The 7461-nt window shown below is 40.8% G+C and overlaps 1 non-coding gene across 1 annotated transcript; it reads right to left on the reverse strand.

Annotated features, from left to right (window-relative positions):
• Positions 1-1400: 1400 nt before the first annotated feature.
• Positions 1401-1507, reverse strand: LOC141634858 (small nucleolar RNA R71). Its single transcript, XR_012539576.1, has one exon. It is a non-coding gene; the product is annotated as a small nucleolar RNA R71 (small nucleolar RNA).
• Between the last annotated feature and the right edge of the window lie 5954 nt (positions 1508-7461).

The following is a 7461-nucleotide window of genomic DNA, read 5'->3' on the forward strand; positions in this document are numbered from 1 at the left end:
ACATGGGGAACGATTCATGCTTAAATTAATATGCTTTCATGGTTTATTTGCTTGCTTGTTTTGATCTCAACTCATGCACATGTTATGTTTGATGAAATGTGAGCCTATGAATCCTTGCATTTTTTACCCATCACCTATTTTTTCAATGAGACTTGTAAGACATAAACCAACTCGAGTCTCATTAGACAATGCATGTTGTTGAGTAGGGAAGACTAAGTCGACTTGTAGGTGTTGTACAATCTAATCGATTCGGCTCCGGGACCCAAACTTTCTTAGGATTGTAAGATATAACCCAACTCGATCCATCACAACAATAATTGCTTGCTTATAATTTGAGAACATGTTTGTATGATCAATTCCCATGAATCCCCGATGACACCATGACACCCTAGTGCTTTTTATCAATTGTTTACAATCCTTTCAACTCATCTTGCTTATTTATTTACTTTCATTGCTATTTAGTTTAGTGACCTTCTACATCAACCCAAATTGTGACACCCCTAAGACACCACTAGTTTCAATAGAAATCTCATCTCAATTCCCGTCCCTTGGGATCCGACCTTTACTTGCCTCTTTACTTATTGTAGAGTTGTTTGTGAAATTATAAATTGTGTTTTGGTCTAGGTGCTTCCAACGACAATAGTTCCGAAAAATAGAATATAGCATCCGAAATAGTCCGACCAAAAATGGCGCCGTTGCCGGGGACGGTGTTATCTTGATTTAAATTTTCTTATATTGTTATTAGTTGTGTCTTTCTTTTGCCTTGAGGAAGTAAAACTCCTCAAGGTTTGTTCTAATTGTTTTCGAGTTGTTTGATATTTTGCATGTCTAGAAGGTCACAAGGTGATTTGTTACCTTTTGATCGTGAAATTGAATGAACTTTGACAACCAATAGAAGACTTGCTAGGAGAAATTTGAGAGGTATTAGTGAGGTTGTAGATATTCAACCAACTATTGAGTTCATCAACCCTTTTGCAAGAGAAGGTGAGGAGAACCCAACACAAAATACAACAGGAAATCAACCCACAATGCCTAAGTTTTCATCACATTCCGTACCCACCGAGGAGAACCTACCCAATGGTACTCCCACACCACAACATCTAACCGGAAATTTCATTGCCAAATCCGCATTTATCCAATTAGTCGAAAGGAGCCAATTTGGGGGGATGCCTAGTGAAGACACTCATTCTCATATGGAGACCTTTTGTGACTATTGTGATGCGATTTCTCAAACCGGTGTAACTCAAGACCAAATTCGATGGGTCCTATTTCCTTTTTCTCTAATTGGCACCGCGAAACAATGGTTGAAGGGCCTTGATAAGGCCACCCTCGGAATTGATTCTTGGAGAAAGTTGGCTCTAGCTTTCTACAAAAAATTCTACCCACCGGAAAAGACTAACATGCTAAGAGCTCCAATTACGAGTTTTAAGCAAAGGGATGAAGAATATTTGTATGAAGCTTGAGAGCGGTTCAAGGGAATTTGTCGCTCATGTCCTCACCATAGACTTAGCGAGTGGTTCTTGGTACAACAATTTTGGAACAGTCTATATGAAGATTCAAGGAACATTCTCAACATGGGATCAAATTGAATGTTCACCGAAGTTGATGACAATCAAACTTGGAACAAAATTGAGGAAATGGCGGTCCATAGCTCACAATATAGTAGACCTCGCAAGGCTACTAGAGGAGGAAAGCATGAAGTGGACTCCGTTACTCAATTGGGTGCTCAACTTAGTGCTCACATTGACACAATCAATTTGAAGTTTGAAAAAGCTATGGCTAGACTTGAAGAAGCCTCAAAATCACCAAAGCATCATGTTAATGCCATGACGGCATCCTCATCACTCCCAAGTGGGATATGTGAGAATTGTGGAACTTTGGGACATGACTCAAGTGAATGTAGGGGAACAAATGAACAAGTGAATGCTTTCCAAGCATACAAGAGTGGTACCCCTTATTCCAACTATTACAATGAAAACACCAAATTCCATCCGAATCTCTCATACAAAAGCCAAAATGTTCAAAACCCTCAAACAACATACACCCCACCTCCCATGAGAAACCAAAATCAAAGACCCTTTTACAACCAAAACCAAGGTTACCAAAATCAAAATCCATACAATCAACAAAATGACCAAGGTTTTGATGTTCAAAAAGCGGTCCTTCAAATGCAAAAGAATCAACAAGAAATTTTCACTCAAATGCAAAAAGATAGTCAAACAAAGGAAACCACCATCAACAACATCCTAGCTCACACCTAAATGTTGGAAACCCAATTAACTCAACTAGCATCTTCAAGCTCACAAAGACAAAAGGGGCAATTACCACCTCAAAGTAATCCCCCAACACATGAAACGGTTAGTGCCATTCACTTGAGAAGTGGTACAAGGTATGAAGCACCGAAGAAGCAAGTTGAGGATTAAGTTGTGGAAGCTAATGATAAGGAAGAAATTGTGCAAAACTCCAAAGATGCAGAATCATCAAAGGAAGAAATTTCAAAGAAAAATGAAGACAAGGTCAAGGAGAAGGAGCCCATTGTGATTAGACTTCCTTTTCCAAGTCGTCAAGCCAAGCCCAAATTTGATGACCAACTTGGAATATTTATGGAAATTGTGAAGAATTTGGAAGTCTCAATTCATTTCACGGAATTAATCAATCACGTGCCGGCCTATGCGAAATACATGAAAGACATCCTCACAAAGAAGAAGTCGATTTGGAAGCTTGAAACTATTGCCTTCACTAAGGTGAGTAGTGCAATACTTCAAGGGAGTTCACCTCCAAAACTCAAGGATCCGGGAAGCTTCTCAATACCGTGTACCATTGGCAACACCACGATCAACAAAGCCTTATGTGATCTAGGGGCTAGTGTGAGTGTTATGCCGTACTCGGTGAGTAAAAGTTTGGGGATGGGAGAGCTTAAATGCACCAATATCACACTCCAAATAGCCGATAGATTGACGAAGACACCATTAGGGATATGGGAAGATGTTCCCGTACGAATTGGGAAATTTTTCATCCCGGTGGACTTTGTCATTGTTGATATAGAAGAAGATTCCAACATTCCAATCATTCTAGGAAGACCTTTCTTACACACCGCGGGTGCGGTGATTGATGTGAAACATGGAGAGCTCACTCTAGAAGTGGGAGATGAGAGTATAACTTTCAATCTTAACAATACTATGAGAGCTCCCCGTTTACATGAACCATGTTTTATGATCGATCATTATAGCCGGAAGGATGATAAGAAGAAGTCGGAACTCCAATGGAAGAAGAAAATTGAAGATGCTCCATTCAAAGAACAAGTGAATTGTAACAAAAAGAGCTTGCAAAGCTCACCAAAATCGAGCAATGAAGAAGATGGCCTCATTGGCCAAAACAAGAAATTGGGAGAGTTGTCTCTATCAACTCAAGAGATCTTTAGTGATCAAGTGTATGAAGTTTGTGGTCTTTGGGACGATGAGTTTGAAGGGATTTTCAATCCCTATATTGGTAATGCTATCGATCAAGACCGACAACAAGGGCAAAGATCTATTGAAGAACTTTATCACGACAATGAACAAGGTTTTGATTACTTTTTCAAGGTGTTGAGCAACATTAACAACACCTTGGACATGCCCAATTGACATCTCATCAAGAATGAGAGTTTGGTGGAGTCCTCCCTAAACCACCATTTGTAAATATTTCTAACTCCCTAACTCGCATTTTAAATTCTTAATTTGCATTTTTTGTCATTTTTTGGATTTTTTTATGCCTTGATCAAGATGATTATCATGTTTGAGAGAAGTGAGGGAGGGACTAATAATTTCAATTAATGTGTAGTGCTTAAGCTTAGTGTGGGGATAGCAATTGCCTAGGCTATTCATGCCTTAGTAGTGCCCCCACAATGAAGAACACGGGATTTTGAAGAATGAAAAATGACAAGGGATATGCAAGGTACACGGATGGAACTGAATCCGGGTAAAAGGGGTAGAACCCGAGCGGTTTCAAGAGAATCCGCCCGTCTTCAGACAATCTGGGCATATTGGGCAGAAGACGCCCGTCCTTCTGAGCTGAATTTCTGAATATTTTTTTTTTGACTGTTAGCGAATCCGGGTGTCCTGCAGTGGAATCCGCCCGTCTTCATAAAGACGCCCGTCCTGAAGAGAAGACGCCCGTCTTTTTGGCTGAGGAAAACAAGAAAAATCCCTGCAAAGGAATCCGCCTGTCTTCTCTGAAAGACGCCCGTCCTGTGCTTACAAATCCGCCCGTCTTTTTTCAAATCTGCCCGTCTTTGTTCAAATCCGCCCGTCTTTAGGCGAGAATTCTGAAGCCCATCCAGACAGAATCCGGGCGTCTCGAAGGAAATCCGCCCGTCTTCCCCCCTGCATTTCAAATTTTTCGGATTTATTATAAACCCCATCCTACATTCATTTCCTCATTCCTTCATTCAAAACACTACCCATAAACACCATAACTCCAAAACCTTTATCCTCTCCATTACAAAAACAAGATTCCTCAACAACATTCACCAAAATCAAATCAAAACATCCTTTTAACAACAAATTAATCACTCCTCTTTCAACAACAATCAAAACCAAGCACAAAATCTTCAACCTTTGAGTCGATTTTTGAATTCATAAAGGCAAAGCCTTTCACCTTTAAATCGATTTGGGTGCACTAGAAATTGAAGATTTTTCACTTTTCTTGGTTTATTCATCAATGGCAAAGACAAAGGGAGCAACAAAGGCAAAGACACTCTCATCAAGACAAAAGAGTCTTCAAGCAAACAAAGCATTGGCTATGGTGGTAGCTAGCCCAAACTTGGAGGTGCAACAACAACAACCTCCCATAGAAACAACAACATCTACTACTCCGGAAATTGCTCAACTTTCGAATTATCCGGAGGTAATTTTCATTTCCAAATCCCATAGGGACACTTTTACCAAGTTTGCTAGTAAATCATTTCTATCCACCAAGTTTATTTGTGAAGATGCCTTACATAAGTTGGGTGTCCTTGAGCAAACTAGAGCCTTCTTTAAAGCCATGGTGTTGGAGAAATTGTTTACAACAAAAGAATTGACATACCCCTCTCTTGCCTTAGAATTTTTGAGTTCTTTGAAAGTTAAAAAGGTTGAGACTATGGAAACCATCGAGTTTTGCCTAGCTAATGTTAGTAGGCGCATCTCCTTTGAGGAAATGGGTAAAGCTTTGGGTCTTAGTGATTCACCGAGTTATTTCAAGAATGTTGGCAAATATGACCATGACCCTCTTTGGGAGGCGATTTACGGAAGGAAATTTGAGAGCTTTCATGCTAGTCGCGCTCTATTAGTCCACCATCCGGGCATTAGAGTGTGGCACAAGGTTGTAGGAAACACCATCATTGCAAGAAAAGACACCAACCATTTCACCAAACTCGATTTTGTTCTTCTTGAGTCAGCCTTGAACATTGGAAGGGAATTCACCAAGCCTTTCAACTCTCTAAGACTTTTGGTGGATAGATGGCTAAATGTTGATTGTGGGAAGCAAGACACTACCGTCATTGTGAATGGAGGTCTAGTCACTCTTTTGGCTAAATACTTTGATCCTAACTTCGACAAGGATAGCAAGTATGAGGCAAAGAAGGGTGGTCATCTCATTGATATTGATACCATGATAAACAAGTACAAGTGGGTCTCTCATAACCCTCTTGACACCAAGTATGGGTGGCTCACTAGTGAGGCTAGATCTTTTACTTTGCCTTCGAAGATTTGTCGTTTAAGTGTCCACCGGACCAACTATCTCCTTCCTCTTTCAAAGGAGGCCGAGTACATCATCAAACAACAAAAGGGTGAAATTAAAATGCCCTCCTCTTCCATTGTCACACCACCCTATCCTCTCAAGTACCAAGAGTTCAAGCCCGAAGGTGTTGTAGCAAGCAAAGATTTTGTGACTCTTCTTATGCAAGAGATGCACAAGCAAGCCTTCAAGGACCGGGAAGATGCTTACTTAGCACAATATCCACCCCTCCTTCACTTAGCTAGGCAAGGACTACTTGACCCTTCATGTCCTTTGCCTAGTTGGGCGGATAGGGAGGTCTTCTTTCCGAGTGCATCTAGGGGTATTCCGGGTGATGATGAGGTTGTTGGTGATGCGGTTGTTGATGATAACATTGATGAAGAAGCTAGTGAAGAAGGAGAAGAGGATGATGAGCAAGGTGAACAACAAAGTGAAGAGGGAAGTGGTGATAAGTCCACTTCTAGTGAGGAACATGATGATAGTGATGATATGATAGAAGATTAGCAAACTATGGAGGCTCCTACCCTCTTGAGGTTTGTCTACTTCTCTCTTTGTTGTATTTTATTAATCTTGATCATTGTTGGAGTAGTCCTAGCACCATAGAGGACTAACACCTCAGCCCCATTGAGGTGTTCTCATTTTATTGTTCCCACTTTTTAAAATCCAAAATGACAAATTTAGTTTCATGCATTGCATAGTGTGTGCATGAACTACACCCAACCATAGGACATTAGCAATAATGTCTAACTCGGTTTGGGGAAGTACATACATACACAACGGGAGGTAATCTAAATTATCCTCTCCGTCATAAACAAACACCATGCATCATGTAGTGTAGATTAGTGTAGCTTGCATTTAGTATAGAATTCATGCATCATGTTTGCATAATTTCCCATCATTTTGGCAAGACCCACCTTGCCTTGCAAGAAGGCGTCCTACCTCATGGTTGTCTTGTTGTGAGTTGAAGGGGCGGAGTGAGACCCGCTAATTGTCTCAAATCGGCTATGCTATTAGGTTAGTTTAAATAATGGTCCTAGTCTTTGTCACCTCTTTACTCGGGACGAGCAAAGGTTCGGTTTGGGGATATTTGATGTGACCATAATTAGCGCACATTTAGTCCCCGAATTAGCCTTGTTCCCATGCTTTTTAGTGCATTTTTGAGTCATTTATTGTCTTTAGTTCTTTGTTTTGCATATTCTTTGAGGTTTTGTGTCCTTGGTAGGAAAGGAGTGCAAACCTTGCATTTTCATGGCAAAATGAGGCTATATTGATTGAATCCAATGACCAAGCATCAAGGAGAGACAAGATTAGAAGGCCTTTGTACATATTATAGTAGTTGGGCAATGATGAGGAAAGATCCTTGCATCCCAAAGGAATCCCCAAGGATTTTATGAAGAAAAGGGAAGAAAAGAAGAAGAAACACGGCTGAGCAGCAATCCGGCCGTCTTCCCCTGAAGACGCCCGTCCCCCAGGACCACAATCCGTGCGTCTTCTACCAATGACGCCCGAGCAACAACACCCAGAAGACGCCCGTCTTCTCTTAAAGACGCCCGGGAAAAGATGTAACACCCCCATACTCCAAGTGCCTTACCAGGACCACCCAGGTATAAGGATGTTACCATCTCGGTTTCCCGAGGCAATGATAATCATAAGACAATAACGAAACAAACTTAAAAGTAAATAGTTTAAGTGATTACATGATCAAAA

Source organism: Silene latifolia, chromosome Y (assembly GCF_048544455.1).
Source record: "Silene latifolia isolate original U9 population chromosome Y, ASM4854445v1, whole genome shotgun sequence".
Classification (NCBI taxonomy): domain Eukaryota; kingdom Viridiplantae; phylum Streptophyta; class Magnoliopsida; order Caryophyllales; family Caryophyllaceae; genus Silene; species Silene latifolia.